This window comes from Saccopteryx bilineata, chromosome 4 (assembly GCF_036850765.1).
Source record: "Saccopteryx bilineata isolate mSacBil1 chromosome 4, mSacBil1_pri_phased_curated, whole genome shotgun sequence".
Lineage (NCBI taxonomy): Eukaryota > Metazoa > Chordata > Mammalia > Chiroptera > Emballonuridae > Saccopteryx > Saccopteryx bilineata.
In genome coordinates, this window is record NC_089493.1 from 262953028 (window position 1) to 262980829 (window position 27802).

The 27802-nt window shown below is 40.9% G+C and overlaps 1 protein-coding gene across 5 annotated transcripts in view; it reads right to left on the reverse strand.

Moving 5' to 3' along the window:
• Positions 1-27802, reverse strand: part of LOC136334318 (NXPE family member 3-like) — a 288032-nt gene that overhangs the window by 36278 nt on the left and 223952 nt on the right. For 2 of the 5 annotated variants that reach the window (XM_066274367.1, XM_066274368.1), the window contains exon 1: positions 2585-2676. The exons of 1 other annotated variant lie outside the window; for it this stretch is intronic. The gene's annotated coding sequence lies outside the window, so the exon portion shown is untranslated. Of the gene's footprint in view, positions 1-2584; positions 2677-27802 lie in introns of those variants that run through there. 2 more of the 5 variants (XM_066274370.1, XM_066274369.1) reach the window with 1 other exon arrangement.

Here is a 27802-nt window from a genome sequence, read left to right on the forward strand (position 1 = left end):
ATAAATAAATAAATTACAAAAAAGATAAAGTATGATGAGGTAATACTAAAAAAATAATAACAAAAGTCCAATTACATAGACAATAAAAAAAAGAAATGATGACATATTGCCATTTACTACAACATAGATGGACCTAGAGAACATTACACTGAGTGAAATAAGTAATTCAGAAAAAGCTAAGAACTGCATGATTTTACACATAGGTGGGATATAAAACTGAGACTGAGATAAAAGTAAAGTGGTTACCAGGAGTGGGGAAAACAGGTGTGGGAGAAGGGGTGGGAGAGAAGGGAATAAAGAAGAACAAATATATGGTGACAGAAAATGATTTGACTTTGGGTGATGGATATACAACATAATCAACAGTTCAAATGCTATAGAAATGTTTATCTGAAACCTATCTACTCTTATTGATCAATGTCACCTTGTTAAAATTAATATCTAAATAAAAAAGTTAAAAGTGAGAGTGAAACAAGTAAATCAGAAAAAATCAAGAACTGCATGATTCCATACATTGGTGGGACATAAAAACAAGACTAAAAGACATGGACAAGAGTGTGGTGGTTATTGGGGGGGGGGAGGGAAGGAGGGAGAGGGAGAGGGGGAGGAGGAGGGGCACAAAGAAAACTAGATAGAAGGTGACAGAGGACAATCTGACTTTGGGTGATGGGTATGCAACATAATTGAATGACAAGATAACCTGGACATGTTTTCTTTGAATATATGTATCCTGATTTATTGATGTCATCTCATTAAAATTAATAAAAATTTATTTATAAAAAAAAAGTTAAAAGTGAAACTAAGCAGTATACTCATTTTAGAGCTGCCAACTTTAGAAAAGCCGTTTACCCTGTATATAGCAGAGAGATGAGAAACAACACTTGGAGTCCTCACCCAGAAATTGAGTCTGACTCCAAAACCAGTAGCTTAGTTTTCAAAACAACTACATCTTATAGCAGCCAGCTAGCCACATTGTTTAGAAGCCATAGCATCCACTACTCAAATAGTGAGGGAGGAAGGGAGGGAGGGAGGAAGGGCTGACTGAGTAAGTTTGAAAAGTAACAAACCACAGCTGCACAGCCCTTTATCAGCTACCTGAAATAACTTGCAACACAAGCAAGATAAACAGGGTATGTGAATAGTCAAGGACAAACAGACAAAACCTCCTCTCAGAACCCCTCCCCTCCCAGAGACACGAGAGTCATGTTGGTCTACAGACAAAGAAGTAAAAAAAAAAAAAATCAGGCACTTGTCACATGAAAGCTAAAGCTGTAAAGGTGTATAAGACTCAGAAAAACTAACTTCTCATGTTTTGTTGCCCTTTTTGGGTCACACTGCTCTGACAGCTAATAAACCCTCACTTCCTCCAGCACTTGTCTGAGCATCCTCCGGGATTCACTCCTTTGCTCCTGCAACAATAGGAGAGGACAATAATTTTGCCCAGGGCAAACACAAAGAGTTCAAACCTCCCATCAGATACAAGGAGTGTTAGAAATAAAAGGTCATTAATGGCTCACCGGAGGAAAGGCTACATAAATATTAGCTTCTCCTCCACGATTCTCCTGAATGAACACTAAAGCTTTGCCAACTCTCAATCCTTCTGTCCTTCTAACAATAAACAAAAAAACTCAGGTCACACATCAATGCACAGAAACTATTAAACAAGTACATTCATGCAAGCCTGACTTAAAAGGTGAAACTTGACCTAACCCTGAAGCAGAATGTTTTATGGGTGGCAACAGTTTTATACAAAATAGGGTAAAAAAGGCAGGGTCAGTCTTCAATAAACAATAAAAACAAAACTCCTATCCGCTACCACTTTGACCCAAAAAATCTGAACTTATAATATTCACTAATGCCTTAGGAAAAAACGTCCAAGTAAATATCTGTACTGACTCAAAGTATGGGTTACAGCCATACAGGTTTGCTCAGTGGATAGAGCCTCAGCCCAGCATAAGAATGTCCCGGGTTTGATTCCCAGTTAGGGCACACAAGAGAAGTGCCCATCTGCTTCTCCACTCCAACCTCTCCACTTCTCTCTCTTTCCCTCCCGCAGCCAGTGGCGTGATTAATTCAAACATGGGCCCTGGAAGCTGAGATTGATTCAAGCAACAGCCCCAGACGGGGGTTGCCAGGTGGATCCCCATCGAGGTGCATGCGTGAGTCTCACTACCTCCCCTCCTCTCACTTAAAACAAGTATGGGTTTCTAATATCACATGCCCATGTTTCTATTTGGAAAGAAAGAGGACTTTTAATGTCTAAAAATTACCCCATAAAACACCATAAAGAAATTTTAGAACTCCTTGCAGTTATAACACTTCCCCAAGAAGATAGCAATGATGGGCTGCTGGGGCCACCAAAAGGCAAACACTGACACAATCAAAGGCAATACATTAGCAGATCTGGCAGCTAAGATAGTAGAATAGTCTTCATCAATTACTCTAATGGCAGCTTTGCTCCCCAACCTCCCTCTGCCCCCAGAAGGCCCCTTTTACACCACAGAAGAGGTCTCTTGGGCCTTAAAGAATGGATTCTCTAGAAACCCAGAAGGCTGAATATCAAGTGATAATAAGCTTTTATTACCTCAAATCTTAAAATGGAAATAAATCAAAATGTTCCGTGATGACACCCACTTGGGGAGCAATGCTCTTGCCATCCTGGTCTCCCCGCTGTTTATGAAACAGAAACAGCGGGGAGACCAAAAAAACTGTAAAGGAAGTGACCTGTTAGTTAAAAAATAACCAGCCACCTCCCTCTTCCTTTCCTCTTGATGTTGTGTTTACATCAAGAAGACATACTCTGGAAAGGACTGGCAAATTGATGATACTCAGGCTGCCCCCTAAAGTTAGAATGAAGTATTTGCTAGTATTTGTAAACCCTTTCACCAATGGATTGAAGCCTTTCTTATCAGAACAGAAGAAGCTACTAAAATAGCCAGGTACTTACTAAAATGAAAATCTTCCCTGGGTTTGGACTACCAAGATGCTTATAGAATGATGGTGGACACTCTTTTGTAGCCAAAATTACACCACAGCTGTCTCAAGCTTTCAGCATCAACTATCACTTACACTCTTCAGGGATGCCTAAATCCTCGAATAAGCTAGAAAAAGCTACTCAGTCCTGAAAAATAACTGTAGCCAAGCTATGCCAAGAAACTGCAGTCTTGGGTGTCTGTTTTGCGTAAATCTCATGAACATGAGAGCTGTACCTAAAGAAAATTACACATTAGCCCCTTTGAACTCACCTGTGGCAGGTCCTTTCTCAGGTCTGTCCTATTAATAAATGACGAAATCTCCCAGCTGATGTCTTACATCATTAATCCAGGACAAATACAAAAACCATTGCAGAAATATGGAAACTAAATTCTACCTGCCCACAATAAAGACTACTAACACAAACAAATTGAACCAGGAGTAATGGTCTAATTAAAAATCTAGAGGGACAATTATCCTAAGTCTCAACTACAGCCCAGATGGAAGGGCCCACATCAAGTCTGACCAAACACTCCAACTGAAATAAAGCTCACAGGGATAGTCAGTTAGGTTCACTAATCTCAAATTAAACCTGTTTCCTGTGAGTCCCCACAGGAACCACAATCAAAGACCTACTTTTATGAACACACCCAAGATCTCAAACTCCTCTTCAAGAAAAAACAAAACAAAACCTGCTACAAATAAGTACAGTAATATAATGGCTGGGCCTTAGTGTAATTGTCTTTTGCATATATATATATATATATATATATATATATATATATATATATTTTTTTTTTTTTTAACTGAATTTATGGGGATGACATTGGTTCACAAAACCCTGCAGGTTTCAAGTGTACAATTCAACAAAACTGCATCATGTGCTCATCGCCCCAAGCAGTCTCTCTCCATCCCCATTCCCTAACCGCTGCCCTTTGCCCTCCTCCATCTACCCCAGGGGTCCCCACCACATGCGGCCCCCTGAGGCCATTTATCCGGCCCCTGCCGCACTTCTGGAAGGGGCACCTCTTTCATTGGTGGTCAGTGAGAGGAGTATAGTTCCCATTTAAATACTGGTCAGTTTGTTGATTTAAATTTACTTGTTCTTTTTTTTTAAATATTGTATTTGTTCCCGTTTTGTTTTTTTTTTTACTTTAAAATAAGATATGTGCAGTGTGCATAGGGATTTGTTCATAGTTTTTTTTATAGTCCAGCCCTCCAATGGTCTGAGGGACAGTGAACTGGCCCCCTGTGTAAAAAGTTTGGGGACCCCTGATCTACCCTCCACCACCCTTTCCCTCTGGCTATCACCACACTGTTGTCTCTGTCTATGTGTAACATATATCTATTGTTTCCCCTTAATCCCTTCACCTTCTTTCATTCAGCACCCCCCAATCCCCCTCCCCTCTGACAGCTGTCAGTCTGTTCCATGTATCCATGCCTCTATTTTGTTGGTCAGGTTACTTTGTTCATTAGGTTCCACATACAAGTGAGATCTATGGTATTTGCCTTTCTCTGCCTGGCTTATTTCACTTAACATAATAATCTCCAGGTCTACCCATGCTGACACAAAAGGTAAGATTTCATTATTTTTTTTTAATAGTTGAGTAGTATTCCATTGTGTAAATGTACCACAGCTTTTTATCCCCTCGTCTACTGATGGGCACTTGGGCTGTTCTAGATCATGGCTATTGTAAAAAATGCTGCAATGAACAAAAGAATGCATACATTCTTTTGAATCAGAGTTTCAAGTTTCTTCACATATATTCCTAGAAATGATTGTTGGGTCAAAAGGCAGTTCCATTTTTAATTTTTTGTAGAAACTGGATACTGTATCCACAGTGGCTGCATCAGTATGTATTCCCACTAACAGTTCATGGGGGCTCCTTTTTCTCCACATCCTCACCAACACTTGCTTGTTGATTTATTGATGATAGCCATTCTGACAGGTGTGAGGTGATATCTCATTGTGATTTTAATTTGCATCTCTCTGATGATTAGTGACATTGAGCATTTTTGAATATTTTTATTGGCCATCTGTATGTTCTCTTGAAGAAGTGTCTATTCAGGCCCCTTGCGCATTTTTTAACTGGGTTGTCTTCTTGGTGTTGAGCAGTATAAGTTCATTATATATTTTGGAAATTAACCTTAATCAGATGCATCATTGGCAAATATGTTCTCTCATTCAGTGGGTTCCCTTTCCATTTTGTTGATGGTTTCTTTTACTATACAGAAGCTTTTTAGTTTAATGTAGTGCCATTTGTTTATTTTTTTTCCTTTGTTTCCCTTGCCTGAGGAGATATATCAGCAAAAATATTGCTATGAGAAGTATCTGAAATTTTACTACCTATCTTTTCTTCTAGGAATTTTATGGTTTTGCAACTTATATTTAAGTCTTTAAAGCATTTTGAGTTTATTCTTGTGTATGGTATAAATTGGTGGTCTAGTTTTATTTTTTTGCATGTATCTGTTCAATTTACACAACACCTTTATTGAAGAGACTTTCTTTACCTCATTGTATGTTCTTGCCTCCTTTACCAGATAAAATTGACTATAAAGGTGCGGGTTTATTTCTGTGCTCTCCATTCTGTTCTATTGATCTATATGCCTGTTCTTGTGCCAAAACCATGCTGTTTTGATTAATATGGACTTGCAGTATAGTTTGATATCAGATACTATGACACCTCCAACTTTAGTTTTCTTTCTCAAGATTGCTGTGGCTCTTTGGGAACTTCTGTGGTTCCATATATATTTTTGGAATATTTGGTGTAGATCATTTGAGTCACCATTGGTATTTTAATAAGAATTGTATTGCATCTGTAGGTTGCTTGGATAATATAGACATTTTAATAATATTAATTTTCTCTATCCATAAGTACAGTATGTGCTTCCACTTATTTGTAGCTTCCTCAATTTCTTTCTTCAGTGTCTTATCATTTCCAAGTACAATTCTTTTACCTCCTTGGTTAAATTTATTCTTGTGTAGCTTACTTCTTTTTTTTTTCAATAGTAAATGGAATTGTTTTCTTAAATTTCTCTTTCTGATAGTTCATTATTGGTGTATAAAAATGCTACTAATAAATTTTTCTTTTTTTATTTAGAAATTAAATTTAATGAGGTGACATTAATCAACAACAGTACATAGATTTCGCCTGACCATGCAGTGGTGCAGTGGATAGAGTGCCAGACTGGGACTCAGAGGACCCAGGTTCGAAACCCCAAGGTCGGTGCCTTGAGCACAGGCTCACCAGCTTGAGAGAGGGGTCGCTGGCTTGAGCGTGGGATTGCAGACATGACCCCATGGTTGCTGGCTTGAACCCAAAGGTCACTGGCTTGAAACCCAAGGTCACTGGCTTACGCCCAAGTTCACTGACTTGAGCAAGGGGTCATTTCATTTGCTCTGCTGTAGCCCCCCACCCCCCAGTCAAGGCAGATACGAGAAAGCAATGAACAACTAAGGTGCCACAACAAAAAATTAATGCTCTCATCTCTCTCCCTTCCTGTCTCTCTGTCCCTATCTGTTCCTCTCTCTGTCTCTGTCACACACACACACACACACACACACACACACACACACACACACACACACCAGTATGTAGGTTTCAGGTAAACATTTCTATAGCACATTTGAACTGTTGATTGCTTTGTGTGCCTATTACCAAAAGTCAAATCATTTTCCATCACTGTATATTTGTCCTTCTTTACTCCCTTCCCCCTAACCCCTTCTTCCTGGTAACCACTTCACTTTTATCTATGTCCATGAGACTCAGTTTTTAAAATTTTGCCTTTGTTTTAAGTGAAAGAAAAGGAGATAGACAGTCCCCATGCACCCTGACTGGAATCCACCTGGCAACCCCCATCTGGGGCTGATGCTCAAATCAACTGAGCTATTTTTAGCACCTGAAGTTGACGCTTGGACCAACTAATTTATTCTCAGTGCCTAGGGTGGACACTTGGACCAATCAAGCCCCTGGCTGTGAAAAGAGAAGAGAGAAAGAAGGGATACAGGGAGAGGAAGTGAAGCAGATGGTTGTTTTTCATGTGTGCCCTGCCCAGGGATCAAACCTGGGACATTTTTACTCTAGGCTGACACTTTATCCACTGAGCCAACTGGCCATGGCCAAATCTCATTTTTATATCTCACCTATGTGTGAAATCATATAGTTCTTAGCTTTTTCTGATTTACTTATTTCACTTAGTAGAATGATCTCAAGGTCCATCCCTGTTGTAAATGGCAATATATCATCATTTCTTATGGCTGAAGAGTATTCTATTATATACATATACCACATCTTCTTTATCCAATCCTCTATCAAGGGACACTTTGGTTGTTTCCATGTCTTGGCCACTGTGAATAATGCTGCGATGAATATGGGGGTGCATGTGTCTTTGCATGCTAATGTTGTTGAGTTTTTTGGGTGGCTACCCAGCAGAAGGATTGCTGGGTCATATGATAGCTCTATTGATAGCTGTTGTTTGTGAATATCAGCTTCCATTTGGATGGTTGCTTTTTTGCTTTGTTATTGATTTTTTTTTGCTGTGCAGAAGCTTTTTAGTTATATATAGTCCAATTAATTTATTGTTGCCTTTATTTCCCTTGCCTTTGGGGTCAAACTCATAAAATGTTCTCTACAGCCAAGGTCAATAAGTTTAGTACCTCTGTTTTCTTCTATGTCATTTATAGTTTCTGATCTTATATTTAGGTGTTTGATTCATACTGAATTAATTTCTGTGCAGGGAGACAAACTGCAGTCAAGTTTCATTCTCTTGCATGTAGCTTTCCAATTTTTCCAGTACCATTTATTGAAGAGGCTTTCTTTTCTCCATTGTGTGTTTTTGGCTTCTTTGTCAAAGATTATTTGTCCATATACATGTGGTTTTATTTCTGGGCTCTCGATTCTGTTCATTTGGTCTGTATGTCTGTTTTTCTTCCAATACCATGCTGTTTTCATTTTTGTGACTCTACAGTATAGTTTGAAGTCAGGTAATATGATACTTCCAGCTTCATTATTTTTTTCTCAGAATTGCTTTGTTTACTTGGGTCTTTTATGGTTCCATACAAATCTGGTGATTTTTTTGCTCCATTTCTTTAAAAAATGCCATTGGGATTGCATTAAATTTGTAGATTGCTTTGAGTAATATGGCCATTTTAACAATGTTGATTCTTCTGATCCATGAGCATGGAATATTTTACCATTCCACTGTATCTTCTTTGATTTCTTTTAATAATGCTTTGCAATTTTCAGTATATAGGTTCTTCACATTCTTTGTTAAGCTTATTCTTTTTTTTTTTTTCTTTTTTCTTTTGTATTTTTTCTGAAGCTGGAAACGGGGAGAGACAGTCAGACAGACTCCCGCATGCGCCTGACCGGGATCCACCCGGCACGCCCACCAGGGGCGACGCTCTGCCCACCAGGGGTCTATGCTCTGCCCCGACCAGAGCCACTCTAGCGCCTGGGGCAGAGGCCAAGGAGCCATCCCCAGCGCCCGGGCCATCTTTGCTCCAATGGAGCCTTGGCTGCAGGAGGGGAAGAGAGAGACAGAGAGGAAGGGGGGGGGGGGGGGGGGGGTGGAGAAGCAAATGGGCGCTTCTCCTATGTGCCCTGGCCAGGAATTGAACCCGGGTCCCCCGCACGCCAGGCCGACGCTCTACCGCTGAGCCAACCGGCCAGGGCTGTTAAGCTTATTCTTAAGAATTTTGTTCTTGTTGTTGCAATTGTAAAAGGGATTGTTTTTTTCCAATTCATTGTCTGAAATTTCATTGGGTATAAGAAAGCTGTAGAATTTTGTATATCAATTGTATCCTGTGACTTTACTGTATTTGTTTATTGTTCCTAATAGATTTTTAGTGGAGTCTTTAGGTTTTCTATATACAGCATTACGTCATCTGCAAAATGTGATACCTTTACTCCTTTCCCAATATGGATGCCTTTTGCTTCTTTCTCCTGCTTAATTGCTCTGGTTAAGACTTGAATGAGAGCGAAAAGAGTGGGCATCCTTGTCTTGTTTCTGATTTTAGAGGAAAAGCTTTCAGTTTTTCACCATTTACGTGTAGTATGATTCTGGCTGATGATTTGTCATATACGGCCTTTATTATGTTGAGATAATTTTCTTTTATACACATTTTATTAAGTGTTTTAAACATAAATGAATGTTGTAGCATATTGAATGCCTTTTTGCATATATTGATAGGATATTATTTTTGTCCTTTGTATTGTTGATGTGGTGTATTACATTGATCCATTTGCATATGTTGAACCATCCTTGTGCTCCTGGAATAAATCTCATTTTATCATGACGTACTATCTTTTTAATGAATTGTTGTATTTGGTTTACTAGTATTTTGTTTAAGATTTTTGCATCTGTATTCATTAGAGATATTAGTCTGCAGTTTTCTTTTTTGTGTTGGCCTCATAAAATGTGTTAAGGTATAAACCTCTTCTTCAATTTTTTGGAAGACTGAGAAGAATACATACCAAATCTTCTTTGAATGTTTGGTAGAATTGACTAGGATAACCATCTGGTCCTAGGCTTTTATTTTGCAGGAAGTTTTTGATAGTTGTTTTTATTTCCTCATGTTTATTCATTTATTTAGCTTTTCTGCTACTTTGTGAATCCGGTTAGGAGGATGTATAGTTCTAGGAATTTATCCATTTCTTCTAGATTGTTGAATTTGTTGGCATATAATCTTTCATAGTTTTCTAGTATGATCCTTTGTATCTCTATGGTGTCTGTAGTAATTATTCCTCTTTTATTTTGGATTTTGTTTATATGAATTATTTCTCTTTTTTCCTTAGTGAGTCTAGCCAGGGGTTTGTCATTTATTGATCTTTTCAATGAACCAGCTCTTTGTTGTATTATTTTTTTCTATAGTTTCTTTTATTCTCTATTTCATTTAGTTCTGCTCTAATTTTTATTATTTCCTTCTGCTAACTTTGGGTTGCCTTTTTTCTTTTTTCTCCAGTTCTTTCAGGTGTAATGTTTGCCTGGGATCTCTCTTGTTCTTTTTGTTTGTTTGTTTGTTTGTTTTTTGTATTTTTCTGAAGCTGGAAACGGGGAGAGACAGTCAGACAGACTCCCGCATGCGCCCGACCGGGATCCACCCTGCACGCCCACCAGGGGCGACGCTCTGCCCACCAGGGGGCGATGCTCTGCCCCTCCAGGGCATCGCTCTGTCGTGACCAGAGCCACTCTAGCGCCTGGGGCAGAGGCCAAGGAGCCATCCCCAGCGCCCGGGCCATCTTTGCTCCAATGGAGCCTTGGCTGCGGGAGGGGAAGAGAGAGACAGAGAGGAATGCGTGGCGGAGGGGTGGAGAAGCAAATGGGCGCTTCTCCTATGTGCCCTGGCCGGAATCGAATCTGGGGCTCCCACACGCCAGGCCGAAGCTCTACCGTTGAGCCAACCAGCCAGGGCCCTCTCTTGTTCTTTATATAAGCCTGTAATGATATAAACTTCCTCTTATTACTCCTTTCACTGCAACCCTGAAGTTTTGATATATTGTGTTGTTTAATTACCACATTTTTGTGGGTTTCTTTACTTCCTTTTTGCAGTTAAATTCTAATTTAAGGCCTTATGGTCAGAGAATATGTTTGGTATAATTTTAATCTTCTTGAATTTGTTGAGGTTAGTTTTGTAGCCCAACATATGATCTATCATTGAGGATGCTCCATGCACACAAGAAGAGAATGTATAATCCAATGTTCTGAGATAAAATGTTCTGTAAATGTCTATATGTCCATTTGGTCTAGTGTGTCATTTTCTTTGTTTCTTTTTGTTATTTTGTGTTGTATTATTTTGTTTTATAGAGAAAGAGAGAGAGAGAGAAACAGAGAGACAGACAGAAAGGGAGAGAAATGAGAAGCATCAATTTGTAGTTGTGGTACTTTAGTTGTTTATTATTGATTGCTTTATCATATGTACCATGACCAGAATGCTCCAACTGAGCCAGTGACCCCTTGCTCAAGCTAGTGATCTTGGCTTCAAGCCAGCAACCTTTGGGCTCAAGCCAACATCCATGGGGTCATGTCTATGAGCCCATGCTCAAACTGGCGACCTTGGGATTTTGAACCTGAGTCCTCAGCATCCCTGGTTGATGCTCTATCCACTATGCCACCACTGGGTCAGGCATAGTGTGTCATTAAGGTCAGTATTTCTTTATTGATTTTGTTTGGGTGATCTATCTAATGTGTCAGTGTTGTGTTGAGCTCTCCAACTATGATTGTGTCTATTTCTATTTTTCAATCTGTTAGTAGGTGACATATATTTTGGTGTTCCCTGATTCAGTGCATATATAATATATTAAGAAGTGGTATGTCTTCTTAATATAGTGTCCCTTTTGTCATTATGAAATGTTCATTTTTGTCTCTTGTTACCTTTGTTGTCTTGCAGTCAGTATTGTCAGATATAAGTATGACAATGCCTGCTTTTCTTTGGGTATTATTTGCTTAGAGAATCATTTTTCAATCTTTTACTTTGCATCTGCTTTTGTCCTGGTAGCTTAGATGTGAGGCAGCATATGGTTAGCTTTTGTTTTTTGATTTAATTTGCTACTCTGTGCCTCTTTATTGGGGAGTTCAGCTGATTTACATTTAGACTAATTATTGACTCTTGAGGATTTCCTGTAGCCATTTTATGTTTTGTTTTCTGGTAGCTCTGTGTCTCCTTTGGTTCTTTTGTATTTCTGTCAGTTGTTTTTGTCTGGTGGTATTCCATGCTTCTTTCCCTGTTTACTCTTTTTAAAGCTATGTGTTTCAGTATTTTTTTTTGTCAGTGGTTACCATTAAGTTATTAAGAAAAAAATTTTCATATATACAAAAGTCCTTTGCCCTGGCCGGTTGGCTCAGTGGTAGAGCGTCGGCCTGGTGTGCAGAAGTCCCGGGTTCGATTCCCGGCCAGGGCACACAGGAGAAGTGCCCATCTGCTTCTCCACCCCTCCCCCTCTCCTTCCTCTCTGTCTCTCTCTTCCCCTCCTGCAGCCGAGGCTCCACTGGAGCAAAGATGGCCCGGGTGCTGGGGATGGCTCCTTGGCCTCTGCCCCAGGCGCTGGAGTGTCTCTGGTTGCGAAAGAGCGACGCCCCGGAGGGGCAGAGCGTCGCCCCCTGGTGGGTAGAGCGTCGCCCCATGGTGGGCATGCCCGGTGGATCCCGGTGGGGCGCATGCGGGAGTCTGTCTGACCTTCTCTCCCCGTTTCCGGCTTTGGAAAATACAGGAAAAAAAAAAAAAGTCCTTTGTCTTATGAGTGCTTCTGACCTTCATCCTCCTTTGCTACTTCAGACCTTTATTCTCTCCCTTTTATGTTTTTGTTGTTACAGATTATCTTTCTTTATATTGTAAACTTTTTGGAGCTTATACTTGTAGTTTGGTGTCGTTTTGTTCTTTGTATCTGGTAGAATAACCTCCTTGAGTATTTCCTGCATAGGGGTTTCTGCTGATAAATTCCTTCAGCTTTTGTATGTCTGGAAAAGTTTTTATTTCTTCTTCATATTTGAAAGACAACTTTGATGGGTATAGTATTCTTGGCTGGCAATTCCTTTCAGTACTTTGAATGTTTGGGTTCACTCTCTCTGACCTGTAGAATTTCTGCTGAGAAGTCTGATGATAACCTGATGGGACTTCTTTTATATATTATGTTCTATTTTCCCCTAGCTACTTTGAGGATTCTTTCTTTGTCATTGATTTTTAACAGTTTTATTACAATGTGCCTTGGAGATGACCTGTTTGGGTTGAGGTAACTCAGTGATCTGTTTGCTTCTTGGATTCAAGGATATAACCTTGTCATAGGCTTGGGACATTCTCATCAATTATTTGCTTAAATAGGCTCTTCATTCTCTTCTCCCTCTGTTCTTCTTCTGATATATTCATTATTCTTATTTACTCTTTCTGGTGATATCAGACAATTGTCATAATTTTTAATTCTTGAGTCTCTCTCTTCTTCCCTCCATATTATTTCTAGTTGCCAGTCTTTGATGTCAATGATTCTCTCCTCTATCTGGACTGTTCTATTAGCCAAACTAGCTAGCTCATTTTTCTTTTAAAATTTTTTATTTATTTATTTTTATTTTTTTATTTATTCATTTTTTTTTATAGAGGAGAGGGAGAGACAGAGAGAGAGAAGGGGGGGGAGGAGCTGGAAGCATCAACTCCCATATGTGCCTTGACCAGGCAAGCCCAGGGTTTCGAACCGGCAACCTCAGCATTTCCAGGTTGATGCTTTATCCACTGTGCCACCACAAGTCAGGCCATCATTTTTCAATCATGTATTGAGTTCTTCATTTCCATCATTTTTTTTGGACAGAGACAGAGAGAGAGAGTCAGAGAGAGAGACAGATAGGGACAGAAAGACAGGAAGGGAGAGAAATGAGAAGCATCAATTCTTCATTGCAGCTCCTTAGTTGTTCAGTGATTGCTTTCTCATATGTGCCTTGACTAGGAGGCTACAGAAGAGTGAGTAACCCCTTGCTCAAGCCAGCAACCTTGGGCTTTAAGCCAGTCACCTTTGGGCTCAAACCACCAACCATGTAGTCATGTCTATGATCCCATGTTCAAGCCAGTGACCCCTCTCTCTAGCCGGTGAGCCTGTGATCAAACCAGATGAGCCCATGCTCAAACCAGTGACCTCCGGGTTTCAAACCTGAGTCCTTTGCATCCCAGTCTGATGCTCTACCCCTGCGCTACTGCCTGGTTAGGCTTCATTTCTGTTTTTAAACCATTTATTTTATTTTCTGATTTTCTTAAATTGCCCATCCATGTTTTCTTGCATCTTATTGATTATTTTTAGGATATCAATTTTGAATTCTCTATCACGTAACTTCAAGGTTTTCATGTAATTGAGATTGCTTTCTAGAGATTTTTCATTTTTTTTCCGAACATTGTCTCTTTTTTTATTAGTCATGGTACTAGATTTTTTTTCTGCCTTGATAGCATTTAAGAGTGATATTGTTGGCCCTGGCTGGTTCGCTCAGTGGTAGAGCATCGGCCTGGCATGCAGGAGTCCCGAGTTCGATTCCCAGCCAGGGCACACAGGAGAGGTGCCCATCTGCTTCTCCACCCCTCCCCCTCTCCTTTCTTTCTGTCTCTCTCTTCCCCTCCCACAGCCAAGGCTCCATTGGAGCAAAGTTGGCCCCGGGCACTGAGGATGGCTCTATGACCTCTGTCTCAAGCTCTAGAATGGCTCTGCTGGCAACAGAGCAGTGCCCCAGATGGGCGGAGCATTGCCCCCTGGTGGGCATGCTGGGTGGATCCAGTTGGGCGCATGTGGGAGTCTGTCTGACTGCCTCCCCGTTTCCAACTTCAGAAAAATACAAAAAAAAATTTAATAAAGAGAGTGGTATTGTTAATAAATCAAACAAAAAACCCCCAACAAATATAAAAATTAGAGATATAAAATATAAAAGAAATTAAAAATGAGAAAAAGTACAAGAAACAAAATAAAATCAAGACAAACAAAAAGAACCCATGAAGCCTGACTGGGTGGTGGTGCAGTGGATGCAGCATCAGACTGGGATGCAGAGGACCCAGGTTTGAAACTCTGAGGTCTTTGGCTTGAGCACAGACTCATCCAGCTTGGGTGTGAGGTCACCAGTTTGAATGCGGGTCACTGGCTTGAGTGTGGGATCATAGACATGGCCCCATGGTCACTGGCTTGAAGCCCAAGATCGCTGGATTGAACCCCAAGGTTGCTCACTTGCGCAAGAAGTCACTCACTCTGCTGTAGCCCCCCCAGTCAAGGCACACATGAGAAAATAATCAATGAACAACTAAGGAGCTGCAACAAAGAATTGATGTTTCTCATCTCTCTCCCTTCCTGTCTGTCTGTTCTGATCTGTCCCTCTCTTTGTCTCTCTCTCTCTGCCTCTCTCTCTCTCTCTCTCTCTCTCTCTCTCTCTCTCTCTCACACACACACACACACACACACACACACACACACACACACGAACCCAAGCAAATAAAAAAAAATGAGGTGTTGGTTGTACTTGCAAAAGACTTTTCTATTTTTTCCAGTAGGTGGCACTGGATTACAAGTTTTAGCTCTATAAAATCCCCAGACTGACCTCTGCTGAGCATCTGCTCTCACCATGATGGAAATGGGGCTGTAGTCATGATGATGAGTGGGCTTGCTATGAGGGCTTCATGGCTTTAGTAATGGCAATCTCAGACTTTTGGGTGCTTTCCCTGTATCTCAACAGGCCAGAGGACCAGACACAGACCACCTCTGTTTTTGAGGGGAAAGAGTGGTCCTAGAGAACAAGCTGTGGGGTATGTCTCTGCCACTCTCCATACCCCCTGAGAAGAGGGAGGTGGAATCTGAGAGGGTAGAGGGCTTCACTTTGTATTTCCCTGTCTCTTTCCCAAGTGCGGGCTGCCAGCAGACTGCAGGAACACTGGCAGTGACCAGAAGCTCTGCCACTGCTTTGGCCAGTATCTTTCCAGATGTCCCCTAATCTCTTTGTTCCTCCTTGCTGAAGAAGACCCAGACACTCTGGGTTTATCCCCTTTCCAGAGTCCCATCAAGTGCTTATTATGTTCTGTCCCCAGTTTTTACCCTTCCTGCTTTTAGTCAATTGGATGTGCAGACTTTTTCAGGCAAGCCTGTGAGACTAACTGGGGTTCCTTCACCGAATTATAGCTGTTCAGTTTGTTGAACTTTCAAAGGGAGAGATCAAGGGTATCTCTGATGCTGCCATTACGCTGATGTCATTGCAATGATTTTCACCAATTTCTGAATATTAACTTGTGTTCTGCTATTTTTCCAAATTCATTTATTAGATCTAGTAGTTTTTTTGGTAGAGTCTTTAGGCTTTCTAGGTATAACATCATGTTATCTACGTATCATGGCAGTTTTACTTCCTCCTTTCCTATTTGGAAGCCTTTTGTTTCTTCTGGTCTCATTGCTGTGACTAGAACTTTCAGTACTATATTGAATAAGAGTGGTGAAAACAAACATCCTTGTGTGGTTCTTGATCTTAAGGGGAATGCATTTTAGTTTTTGCCCATTGCATATGATGGTGGCTGTGAGTTTGTCATATATGGCCTTTATTACATTAAGGTTATTCCTTGTGTTTCCACTTGATGAGAGTTTTTTTTTATTATCAGAAATAGGTGCTGAATTATATCAAATACTTTTTCTGCATCTATTGATATGATCATGTGGTTTTATCCTTCATTTTGTTTATGTGAAGTATCGTGTTTATTGATTTGTGAATATTGTACCAAGCTCTCATCCCTGAAATAAATCCCACTTGTTGATGGTGTGTGATGTTTTTAATGTATTGCTGGATCTGGTTTGCTAATATTTTGTTGAGGATTTTAGCATCTATATTCATCAGGGACAATGGCGTATAATTTTCTTTCTTTGTAGTATCTTTATCTGGTTCTGCACTTAGGATAATGGTAGTCTTGTAGAAAAAGAAAAATAGCTTGGGAGTTTCCCCTCCTCTTGAATTTTTTGGAATAGTTTGAGGAAGATTGGTATTAGTTCTTTCTTGAATGTTTCATAAGATTCACCTGTGAAGCCATCTCATCCAGGATTTTTGTTTGTTGGGAGTTTTTCTTTAAAATTATTATTACTATTTCAATTTCATTAATTTTAATCAGGTGTTCTGATTCTTCCAGATTCAGTTTGGAAAAATTGTATGTTTCTAGGAACTTATCATATCACCCAGGTTGTCTAATATCTTGCCGTATAGTTATTCATAATGTTCCTTGCCGGTTTACTCAGAGCATTTCCCCCAGACACCAAGGTTGTGGGTTTGATCAAGGCACATATGGGAAGCAACCAATGAATGCACAACTAAGTGGAACAACAAATGAATGCTTCTCTCTCTCTCTTCCTTCCTCTCTCTATCTCTCTTTAAAAATTAATAAAAGCATTTTCTTACAATTTCTTGTATTTCTGTGGTGTCAGTTATTTCTCCTCTTTCATGTCTCATTTTATTTGGGTTCTCTCTCCCTTCCCCCATTTTTTTTCTGAAGAATTTGGTTAAAGGTTCATCTATCTTGTTTGTCTCTTCAAGAATCAGCTCTTGATTTCATTGATCTTTTGTATTTTTCTTTTTTTAATCTCTAGGTCATTTATTTCTACTTTAAACTTTTCTTCTTCTACTTACTTCGGGCTTTGTTTGTTGTTCTTTCTCTAGTCCTTTTAGGTGTAGGGTTATATGTTTATCTGAGATTTTTCTTGCTTCATGGGGTAGGCCTGTAATACTATGAATTTCCTTCTCAGGATTGCTTTCACTGTGTTCCATTGATTTTGGGTTGTAGCATGTTCATTTTCATTTAATTCCAGGTAACTTTTGAGTTCTTCCTTGATCTTATTCAAACCCATTCATCGTTTAATAGCATGTTATTTAACCTCTATGTGTTTGAATATTTTTCAGTTTTTTTTATTATAATTGATTTCTAATCTCATAGCATTGTGGTAAAAGAAGATGCTTGATATATGATTTCAATCTTCTTGAATTTATTAGGATTTATTTTGTGTCCTAACATGTGGTCTGTCTTTGAGAATGTTCCATATGCACTTGAGAAGAATATATATTCTACTGCAATGGAAATGTCCATTAAATCCATTCAATCCAGTCTGTCATTTAAGGATGCTATTGTTTTGTTGATTTTCTGTCCGGAATATCTATCCACTGATGTCAGTGGAATATTAAAATCTCCCACTATGACTATAATTGCTGTCAATCTTTCCCTTAATTTTCAGTAATATTTGTTTTATATATTTAGGTGCTGCTATGTGAGTGTAGAGATGTTTACAAAAGTTATATTCTTTTGTTGGATCAAACCCTTTAGTATTATGTAGTAACATTCTTTGCCAATTGTTACGATCTTGGTTTTGAAGTTTATTTTGTCTGATAAGTATTGCTTTCTCAAGCTTTTTGTTTCCATTTGCATGGAATTTATTTTTCATCTCTTGACTTTCAGTCTGTGTGTATCATTTGTTTTAGGTGGCTATCTTGTAAACAACATATATAAACATCATTTTTTCTTGTTCACTCAGCTACCTTATGTCTTTGGATTGGAACATTTAATCCATTTACTTTTAAAGTTATTATTGCTAGGTATTTATTTACTGCTCTTTTATTCTTTATATCTATGTTCCTCTTTATATATATTTCTTTTTCTTCTTAAAGCAGACCCTTTAACATTTCTTTAAACTAGTTTGAACTTCTTTAGCTTTTTTCTGGAAAGCTCTTTATTTTGTCTTCAATCTTAAGTGATAGCCTTGCTGGAGAAAATAGTCTTGGTAGAAGGTTCTTGCTTTTCATCACTTTGAATATTTCAGATCAATCACTTATGGACTGATGTGTATCTGTTGAGTTATCAGCTGAAAGCCTTACTGGAACTCCCTTGTAGGTAACTATGTCTCTCTTGTTGCCTTTAAGATTTTCTCTTTGTCTTTAAACTCTATCATTTTAATTATGATATGTCTTGGTGTTGGTCTTTTGGTTCATCTTAATTGGGACTCTCTTTGCTTCCTGAATTTTTGTGACTTTTTCCTTCAGCAGATTAGAGACATTTTTAGCCATTATTTCTTCAAACAGGTTCTCTATCCCTTGCTCATTCTCTTTTCCTTCCAGTATCCCTATGATGTCATGTTGTTATGCTTGATGTTGTCCCCGAGATCCCTTGGCCTTTCCTCATGTTTTAAATTCTATTTTCTTAAAGGAACCCTCATACACTGTTGGTGGGAATGTAAAGTAGTACAACCATTATGGAAGAAAGTATGGTGGTTCCTCAAAAAACTGAAAATAGAACTACCTTATGACCCAGCAATCCCTCTACTGGGTATATATCCCCAAAACTCAGAAACATTGATACGTAAAGACACATGCAGCCCCATGTTTATTGCAGCATTGTTCACAGTGGCCAGGACATGGAAACAACCAAAAAGCCCATCAATAGATGACTGGATAAAGAAGATGTGGCACATATACACTATGGAATACTACTCAGCCATAAGAAATGATGACATCGGAACATTTACAGCAAAATGGTGGGATCTTGATAACATGATACGAAGCGAAATAAGTAAATCAGAAAAAAACAGGAACTGTATTATTCCATACGTAGGTGGGACATAATAGTGAAACTAAGAGACATTGATAAGAGTGTGGTGGTTACGGGGGGGAGGGGGGAATGGGAGAGGGATAGGGGGTGGGAGGGGCACAAAGAAAACAAGATAGAAGGTGACAGAGGACAATCTGACTTTGGGTGGTGGGTATGCAACATAATTGAACGAGAAGATAACCTGGACTTGTTATCTTTGAATATATGTATCCTGATTTATTGATGTCACCCCATTAAAAAATAAAATTATAAAAAAAAAAAAAAAAAAAAATTCTATTTTCTTTTTGATATTGTGCTTGGGTGCTTACTGTTATCTAGTCCTCTAAATCACTGATTTGATCCTCTACTTCATCTAATCACTGTTGATTTTTTTCTAGTGTATTCTTCATATCAGATATTATATTCTTCATTTCTGACTGGTTCTTTTTTATGGTTTCTATGTCCTTTTTTTTTTTTTTTTTTTTTTTTTTTAAAGGAAAGATTAGTAGTGGAGGTTTTAGGTAAGGTTTCTCTGGCCAGAAAAAGGCCTGTGCGGTGGAACAGGCGGCACAGAGATTAAGGACAGGTGCGTGAATAATTAGAAGCCATGAATGTAAGAGATCTCCAATCAGTTCCCAGCTTTTTTGGTGATAGTCATATTGGTGAGAGTGTTAACACCGAAAGTCCCTTCAGGAGGCTAATTCAGTGGGTTCTGTGGCCTGGCCACAGTGGAGAAGAAGAACAGTTTCTTCCTCTTTAGGGAGGGAGATTCCTGTGCCCTTATAGCCGCCCTCAGTCCTCGGAGTGGTCAGACCTGAGCATTAGCGTCCTAAAAACTCAAGGTCCAGCCACGGATGGAAAAGGTAAAGTGGATGCACTCCGGAGGTCTCCGAAGCACATGCTCACTTGGACAGAAAAGAGTTCCCTGACGTAACTATGGTTTCGGACAGGGAGTCTCGGAAAGAACTGAGAGGAAGGCTGGAGGCAGGGGACTTACCGCACCATGCGCTGAAGTGGGTGGAAGGTCGGAGATCCTGGTTCTTTTTCAGAGGGGAGGGGAAAGGAGTGGTCCTTGCAGACTTCTAACTCCTTCCAGGTTTTCGGCACCAAAATGTAAGGTATTTTTCCCCACCGAGAAGGAAGGAAGAGGGCTCAGAGCTGCAAAGTGTGGAATAATAAACGGCTTTATTGAGTACAGCGCATCCCACCTGGCAATGTTCCCTGGCCCCGAGGAAAGAAAGATGGAGGCTAGGGAAGTTGCCTCTATGTCCTTTTTAATGCTTACTATCTCTTTGTTTAAGTTCTCACTGAGAATATCCTTTTTTCTTGTATGGTCCTTGAACATCTTTATAACAATTGTTTTAAACTCTGTATCTGGTGTGTTGGTTATTCCATTTTATATAATTCTTTTTCTAGGGGATTTCTCTTATTTTTCATTTGATGCATATTCTTTGTGTTTCCATTTCATCTTTGTGTATTAGGTAGATCTGCTATGACTCTCAAACTTGTTACGATGGCTTTATGATTTAGATATTTTGTTGAGCTTTCTGGCACAATCTTCCTGTGATCTGTGTTACAGGAATGTTTTGGGGAGTTATATGTGCCTTCCTATTGTAGTTGATTCTTGAATGTTGTTGACCTTTTTGTGGGTAGAGTTAACCCTTCAGGCTGACTGACTGTAAAATACACCTTGAGTTGTTCCTAGCAGGGTCTGGAATCCCCCTTTCGGTGTGCTACTTGTCTGGATAGCTGTGTCAAGCTTGGTGTGGTCTGAAGCCCATCACTGGTTGTGTTGGTTCTGGTACCTCTTTTGTGGAGTTCAGGTACAAGTTAGACATTGTCTATAACTGCCTTGGGATATCTGTCTGGAGTTACCACACTATTCACTGCTTGTGCCTGTGTCTACTGGGCCTGGGTGTGCATGAGAGGGGCCAATCAGTGTACAAGAATCTGATACTTCAGCTTAAAGCTGGGTAGTTCTGTAAAAGGTCCTAGGCTCCCTGAGTTCCATCCTCACCTGTCAGTTACTCTCCCTCCACCAGAGGTTGCCTAGTTTTCCTCCAGAGTCTTCAGAAAAATACCGTAGAGTGGGCCCTGGCTAGCCAGGGTGCATGGACCCTTCCACACATCAGGGGCTTAGTAGGGCAGTGTGACCTGGGTGGGGAGGATGGAGCTAGTGGGTCATGCACTTAATGAGGGAAATGTGGCCCCTACTCTAGAGCCAAACCACTCAATTTCTGCCCGAGTCTCCAACTCTAGCTCCCCTAGGAGGAACATACTGCAGATTCAGGTTCAGTGCAGCCAGCCAACCCCTCCACAGGAGCAAGCTCAACAGGGTGGAGCTTCCAGGTCTCAGGAAGACAGATTAAGTCTTTTGTTGGAGGTGGTTCTAGCCAAGCCCACAGGAGGGAGTCAAACACTTCATCCTAGTCCCAGACAATAGCTGTTGATGGAGACACACTCCAAACGCCCAAGCTCAAACAGTACACCCTTCCCTGTGTGGAACTGAGCTCACCCAGGAGGAGTTACCAGGACTTAGTATGGCCAATCTAAATAGTCTCCCACTGATGGTATTGCTGGCAGGCTGTAGAAGGGGATTAGGCACTTCTTCCTCTTCCTGGGATAGCATAGGCTGAGCTAACAGGGGATATAGAGGTGGTCCCCTTTCAACATAGCCACACAACCCAGTACCTGCTTATCTTATTCCTGGACAAAAACCTCCTAAAAGTCATTCTGAAAGTCCTAACTCTTTGAGGCACTCTGATCCCCCTGCATGACTGAACTCAGTAGGGTAGGGCCACAGAATGACAGGGCAGGCCCAGTGATTCAGCAGGTTAGGGAGCATACCAGTTATGTACTCAAGGTGAGGAAGAATGGTTCCTTTTCCTGTTACACAGTTCAATCATTATCTGAGTCTCTACCAAAATCTTCTCCAGAAAAAGTGCCAACCCAAAGGTTTATACTGGAAGATCTGAGCCAGCACACCCTTCTGCAGGACCCAAGCACAGCAGAGTGTTACCTGGAGGACCAAGCAGTGCACTCCTGTTGCAGTAATATAAGGTTATAGTGATTAAATATATAGAAAATATGGAAGATATATAAAAATAATTAGGATATAATATTAAAGCAATTAAGGAAATTAAATAAAGTTATGCCATCTGGATAGGAATTAATATAGTGTGTACAGATATGATAAACAGACTTTGCCTTTTGTGCAGGGCTCAGTGTGTGTGTGTGTTTAATTCATATAGATAAATGGCTTGATGTCATAACTCTGTGGGTTGACATAGACAGGAGGCTCCTAGGAACTTCTTAAAAGTGTCTTGATGTGACTTTCAGTAGATTCACATAAAAAGAGCTCCCTGTGAGAAACTCCCATAAAGGTGGTTTGAGACGATATTCTTATAGATTGACACCTGTTAGAAGGCGTTGGCCAGAAAAGGTACTAAAGTTAATGGGTCTTCTGCTGCAGTAGTTGCCCAGACTCCAAGGTGAATGTGGACTGTCTCCACGCCTCTCTGACTCTCTGACCAAAGACAGCCTAGAGGAGCATGCCTATGGGGCCCCATTAAGCTGTACCCAGGCACTCCAAAAGAATTTGTGAGTAATAAACTGCCTATGTGATTCTTGCAACTAACTTGTATGTCAGTCGTGTCTTTCCTCTGGTGGCAGTTGGTGTTGGCACTGATAAATAAAATCCTCATAGCCGCCTCAAGAGTAGTCTTGAAGAGGCTGCCAGCCCTGCTGATAAGCAGGAATGTCCCACTGCATGGGGAAGTCAGATCAGGGACACCTGATCAAGGTAGAGCTCAGGCTCTACCGGGACAACTCCCTTGGCTGGTGCTGTAACAATAGGAACGCTCTACCCTGGGAAGGTAGTGTCTGGATCTCTAGCAGACTCCCTTCTCTCTTAGTCAGATTGAATTCTCACTGATTTTCACTACCAGATGCTATGCAGGCTCTTCTTCCCACCTCTATTGCTCTAAGTCAGGGATCCCTGCATGGGGTTAAGACAACTTGCTCCTGGGGAAGGAAGTTTTGCAGCCTAGGCATTCCACCAGCTTCTCAGCCACTACACATGGGTATGGGTGCCAGACCTTTCTGCATCTCTGCCCTTCTTACCAGTCTCTATATGGCTTCTTCTGTAAATTCTTAGTGATAGTATTTCAGTTCAGACAGCTTTCAGTTGGCTATTCAGGTTGATTGCTCTATTATTTAGCTATAATGCACTAGGAGCAGGTGAGTGTAGCTTTTGTCTATTCTGCAGTCATCTTGGAATCCCCTCTCATATTTTTGCCACTCTTTCTACTAGCCAAATTTTTGTGTGTGACAGAGACAGAGAGGGTGACAGACAGACAGGAAGGGAGATAGATGAGAAGCATCAATTCTTTGTTGCAGCACCTCAGTTGTTCATTGATTGCTTTCTCATATGTGCCTTAATGGGGGGGGGGAACTATAGCAGTGCGAGTGACCCCTTACTCAAGCCAGCAACCTTGGGCTTCAAGTCAGCAACTTTGGGCTTAAGCCAGTGACCATTAGGTTATGTCTATGATCCCACGCTCAAGCCAGCGAACCTGCACTCAAGCTGTTGAGCTCACACTCAAACCGGATGAGCCTGCACTCAAGCTGGCGACCTTGAGGTTTCGAATCTGCATCTTCTGCATCCTAGTCTGACACTCAATCCACTGTATCACTGCCTGGTCAGGCTAGCCTATTCTTATGCCCATCCTCCTTGTGGAGGAACAGTATATAAAAAAATATACGAAATGAATTTGAACTCAATTAAACATGAATAAGGGTCACAAAAAAAATGGTTACAGGAATGACTGAGTTGTTTACTCAGGGTGGGATAAGACATCCTGCTGCAGTTCCCCCTGAAGCCAGGGAGGATGTTCTTACACTTGACTGCTGGCCTAGTTAATTATTCCTGAATGTGGTGACTTTTCTTTGTTTCTAGAGGCTATGCACAAAGGTCCCTTGTGTAATAACCTCCAGCCAAAAGTTACCCATAAGACAAGTAGGGTTTTAGCCTGCCCCTTAATCTCTAGAGCAGGGGTGCCCAAAATTTTTATACAGGGGCCAGTTCACTGTCCCTCAGATCATTGGAGGGCTGGACTATAAAAAAAACTATGAACAAATCCCTTTGCACACTGCACATATCTTATTTTAAAGTAAAAAACCAAAACGGGAACAAATACAATATTTAAAATGAAGAACAAGTAAATTTAAATCAACAAACTGATCAGTATTTCAATGGGAACTATGGGCCTGCTTTTGGCTAATGAGATGGTCAATGTCCGGTTCTATATTTATCACTGCTAGCCGTAACAAGTGATATGGACGCGCTTCCGGAGCCCTGACGCATGCGTCCCGCGTCACTGGAAGTAGTACTGTACGTGAGCGACCTGGGCTTTGCATCTGCATCCTGTGCTCCTCTCACTGACCACCAATGAAAGAGGTGCCCCTTCCAGAAGTGCGGTGGGGGCGGGATAAATGGCTTCAGGGGGCCGCATGCGGTAGTTTGGGGACCCCTTCTCTAGAGAACTCTTTCTAATTGATGGCTGACCTTGGAGCTCAGGCTGAGGCTTATTGGTTTGGTGATGTGTTCCTCCACTGTTTGGTGGGATTTGTACATACTCATAATTCTCTTTTTCTTAGTTTATTGCTTTAACTAGCTATTACTCTAGAACCCAGGCTGATGTTTCTTTGTCTGGTAGTGTTGTGTAGCTTACTGTTGTATTGATTATATTAAGCTTTTCCTTTATTCTACTTTAGGTTACATAAATTCAAACCTCTTTTGGTTTTGCCTTGATTATTTTTTTGGTGTTATTAAGCATAATAAATTTTTCCCTAAAATTTATTTGTGAGTGATTGCATCTCTGTACTGCGCCTCCTGCACACCACACGCCTCCCACAGGAAAATAATATTTCTGTCCCTGTTGGATTTAATTCTTATCAAATAAAGTCCTAAATCCTCCACGTCACTCAAATTATTCAAATTTTAATCAACAATGTTTATCCTTCTTGTTTCCATATCCCTACTGTACTCAAGACCCTTACAGAAAGAATGAAAGACTAATACACTGGTAAACTTTTCCAGTATCATTGCCGCCAGAAATCCACTTTCTGATTGCTGAATCTGCCATAGACAGCTGATTACAAGAACCCTTCCAGTTTCAACCTATAATCCCCAACTTAAATCTAATTCTGTTATCAGTGTCCCCATAAAATTTTTTAAAAGCCAGTTTTTTTTTTTAATAAACTTCCCTTTAGTTTCCAGAAGCTTCCCTTGCACCAACCTCACCTCAGTTATTAATCAGACTAATAACCCATCAATATTGAGGCTCTAATGCAGGGGTCCCCAAACTACGGCCCGTGGGCCACATGTGGCCCCCTGAGGCCATTTATCCGGCCTCCGCTGCACTTCCAGAAGGGGCACGTCTTTCATTGGTGGTCAATGAAAAGAGCAGATTGACCATCTCATTAGCCAAAAGCAGGCCCATAGTTCCCATTGAAATACTGGTCAGTTTCTTGATTTAAATTTACTTGTTTTTTATTTTAAATATTGTATTTGTTCCTGTTTTGTTTTTTTACTTTAAAATAAGATATGTGCAGTGTGCATAGGGATTTGTTCATAGTTTTTTTTATAGTCCGGCCCTCCAACGGTCTGAGGGACAGTGAACTGGCCCCCTGTGTAAAAAGTTTGTGGACCCCTGCTCTAATGCAAGAAACATACAGAGCCCTGCTGCCATTGTATTATGTCTAACGAATATATCAATAAGCTTGAACTAAATAATTTGTCTTATCCTTGATATATCCAAAGACTTTTTAAAACAATGTTTTCTGCACCCTCAACTGACACACTGCTCTCCACTAGGCTACAGGGCCCAAACAGGTATCTGGGAAACTAATTCTCAAAATGACCCCCAGGACACCTGCAGTTATTGGAAGGGGAAACTAATATGTATTAACTGGAAACTCATTTACCAAGTCCCCACGCACATAAAGCCCCACAGGGCCAAAGAACTCCCTTCGAAAAGGAGGACCCTTTCCCCTGACTGCAGGGAAAACACCTACTGAGGCCCAACCCTATAGGCCTAATTTTCAACAAAGTATTCCTAGTGAGTGTACCCTGCCTGGATACCTCTTTTTTTGTGGACACCCCCAAAATAGCCTACCTTATGATGGCAGACCTTATACCAAATTTCACCAACCATTACCTGCTCTAGCCTATCCATATGTTGACAGCACACAATTTCAGGGCCAGCACACCTTAAGTTTTCTTAGCCCCCAAGGGATTTCTGCCACTGCTCATTATACTACTTAACCTCAAAATAAGAGAGCCATAGGTCTCATTGTAGCTGGCATAAAGGAAGCCATCAGCTTAACAGCTCTCTGGGGAGATTTTGCCTATTCTGAAGCCAACTTAAGAAATGCAATGGACTTCCCTGGCTGGGTAGCTCAGTTGGTTAGAGAGTCTTACTGCTACACCAAGGTTGTAGGTTCCATCCCTGGTCAGGGCACATGCAAGAATCAACCAATGAATCCATAAATAAGTGGAACAACAAATCAATGTTTCTCTCTCTCTCTCTCTCTCTCTGTTGGGCAGGTAAAATATATTATGCTCACTTTGTTAAAAAGATGGTGCTGCCCACATGAAAGCCTGTTGCCCAAGTGATTGCTGGGATGGGCGTGATTATATTAATATGTGTTGGGGAGCCTTTCACACCAAAAGGTTTTATTTTTATTTTATTTTATTTTTTTCATTTTTCTGAAGCTGGAAACAGGGAGAGACAGTCAGACAGACTCCCGCATGCGCCCGACCGAGATCCACCCGGCACGCCCACCATGGGGCAACGCTCTACCCACCAGGGGGCGATGCTCTGCCCATCCTGGGCATCGCCATGTTGCGACCGGAGCCACTCTAGCACCTGGGGCAGAGGCCAAGGAGCCAACCCCAGTGCCCGGGCCATCTTTACTCCAATGGAGCCTTGGCTGCGGGAGGGGAAGAGAGAGACAGAGAGGAAAGCGCGGCAGAGGGGTGGAGAAGCAAATGTGCGCTTCTCCTGTGTGCCTTGGCCGGGAATCGAACCCGGGTCCTCCGCACGCTAGGCCGACGCTCTACCGCTGAGCCAACCAGCCAGGGCACACCAAAAGGTTTTAAAAGAAAGAGAGATCACGTTGTTCCAGGAGAAAGAGTGATTACGTTCTAAGAGAAGCCCATGCTGTAGAAGAGCAGAGAAAGGTCATGTAGAGGAGGACAGGAGAAGCAGCCAAGATGGTGGAGTGCTGAGTGAGAAGCCAGTTTGTGCAGAGTTTGTACAGAGAGAAGAAGATGGGAAATAAAGGTAAATAAGTCTAGTGAGCCAGAAACCTTTGATTCTAGGAAACTCGAATAAGTCAGTAGCTTTGTGAGCACTGAATAAGTGGGTTTTGGAGCCCAGTGTGTGTTTTTACTTGCCCGCTGGGTGCAAGCTAGGATTAAAGGTAATGGCCCACCAGTTCTTGGCTTCATTGTTTCATTACCATCTGTCCAAATCTAATGCGAACCTGCATGGGCCAGGCGGCTGTGATGGTGGTCGTGGCAACTGGCCTCACGCCTTCCAAACTTACTCATCAGAGCATAATGATCTTATTGAGAAGCCACTGGATTTTTTTTTTAAAGATTACACAACCAAATGAAAAGTCAGAAAATTCAAATGAAAGGATTCCAAGATGGCAATGCAGTAGACAGATGTTCCAACTGCCACATCGCAAGACCAAATTGGATTATAACTA